Genomic DNA, 1,975 nt, shown 5'->3' on the forward strand with positions numbered 1-1,975 from the left:
GAAAATAGACTAATCGTAAATAGGTTTTGAAAACTGACCAATCAAGGATGCACTGGAGGAATCAGAAGTCCACGTGAGGAGACAGCACGTAGCCAGTGTCTTTTCCCGCACGTGTTCGGTTCTTTTGGCTACTGGAGCCTCTGTTGGGGGAGGGAAGCTCTCCCTTTTGCTCCAGCCTGTTGGTTTTTGTGCCAGCTGCCACCAAGGCAGAGCCGGCAGGTCCTCTAGCGCCGCTCTACTGGAGCCTTTGGTGGGGGAGGGAAGCTCCCCACCACTTGCTCCAATCTGCTGGTTCCTCTGCCGGCTGCTGCCACCAAGACGGGTGGCAGGTTCCCAAGCCCTGCTCGGCTGAGCTGGCGGGGGCGCCACTTTTCCGGTATCACTGGGACGACAGGCGCCGCCACAACACCTGGCTATTTTTTTGTTGCAGTTTGGCTGGGGCCGGGTTTGAGCCCACCACCCTCGGTGCATGGAGCCAGCATCCTACTCACTGAGCCACAGGTGCCCCCCCCACACTTTTTTTTTGAGACAGAATCTCACTTTGTCACCCTTGGTAGAGTGTCCTTGGTAGTTGTAGTGTCAAGGCTCACAGCAACTTCAAACTCTTGGGCTCAGGTGATCCTCTTGTCTTAGCCTCTCCAGTAGCTGGGACTACAAGGCGCCTGCCACAACACCCAGTTATTTATTTATTTATTTATTTTTTTAGAGACAGGGTGGTCTCAAATTCATGAGCTTGAGCAATCCACCCACCTTGGCCGCCCAGAGTACTAGGATTATAGGCATGAGCTGCTGTGCCCAGCTCCCCTTGTTTCTTCTTGACAGATTTCCAGAAAGTGTTCTTTTTTCTATTCTCCTCCTGCCCCTCTGGCTATTTTTCTCATTGTCAGTCTATTTCTCTTCCTCTTCCCACTTCCACACCCCACCCCTACTCCACACCCCCACTTTTTTTTTTTTTTGGAGACAGAGTCTCAAGCTGTTGCCCTGGGTAGAGTACCTTGGTGTCACAGCTTACAGCAACCTCAAACGCTATTCTCTTGCTTCAGCCTCCCAAGTAGCTGAGACTACAGGCACCTGCCAAAACACCTAGCTATTTTTTTTTTTTAACAAATCTTGCCTCAGGTTTATTTGTACAAATAGCACAGGAGGACCCCAGCCCCATACAGACAGCAGCCTAGAGGTCACACCAGTCCTTTTGTCCTCATGGCAGACAGATGCCTCTACTCTGGAGCCTTTGTGGGGTCCTGGGCACCTTTGGGAGCCTGAGCTGGAACTGAAGCTGAAGCTGCAGATGAATCAGCAGATTGGGCCTTCATTTGATCCTTGGCTTTGGCCTTTGGCCGGCAGAGCCTGAGACCCTTGGCAATGCGTGCATGAGCACGCTTGGGGTGGGCAATGTAGGCAAGTCGACTGAGTTTACAGCTGGCACCCTTTGGAATCTTGGTCTTAACCTCCTTGGGCTTTACAAGGGCCTTGATAGCTTTAGCACGTGTACTCACAGCCTTGGCATTGTTGGCCTGCATCTTCTTCAGGCCCTTCTTGTTGTGCTTCTTGGCAAAGCGCATGTTCCTCAGGACTTGGAATCTACCTCCTTAAGAGATACATATCTTTGTGATCAAGGTTTCTTGATGCCATTTCTATGCCACTTTTGGGACTGGTTGTGTGTGGTGTGGTTTTTGGACTTGGCCAAGTCTGCACTATGACCCATGACTTACGGCTATTTTTTGGTTATAGTTGTCATTGTTGTTTGGTAGGCCCAGGCTGGGTTCCAACTCACCAGCTCTGGTGTACGTGGCTGGCACCCTAGTGCTGAGCTACAGGCATCAAGCCACACACCCCTTTTTTGAGATAAGGTCTCTTTTCGTTGCCCATGCTAGAATGCAGTGGCATCATCCTAGCTCACAGCAGCCTCAAACTCCTGGGCTCAAATAATCCTCCTGCTTCAGCCTCCTGAGTAGCTGTGACTACAGACATGAAT

The 1,975-nt window shown here is 51.1% G+C and overlaps 1 pseudogene; it reads right to left on the reverse strand.

Annotated features, from left to right (window-relative positions):
- Positions 1-1,111: 1,111 nt before the first annotated feature.
- On the reverse strand, positions 1,112-1,705 carry LOC105887337 (annotated as a pseudogene).
- Positions 1,706-1,975: the final 270 nt, after the last annotated feature.

The sequence above is a fragment of the Otolemur garnettii genome, unplaced genomic scaffold (assembly GCF_000181295.1).
Source record: "Otolemur garnettii isolate 467f Iridium unplaced genomic scaffold, OtoGar3 scaffold00070, whole genome shotgun sequence".
In the NCBI taxonomy this organism is placed as follows: Eukaryota; Metazoa; Chordata; class Mammalia; order Primates; family Galagidae; genus Otolemur; species Otolemur garnettii.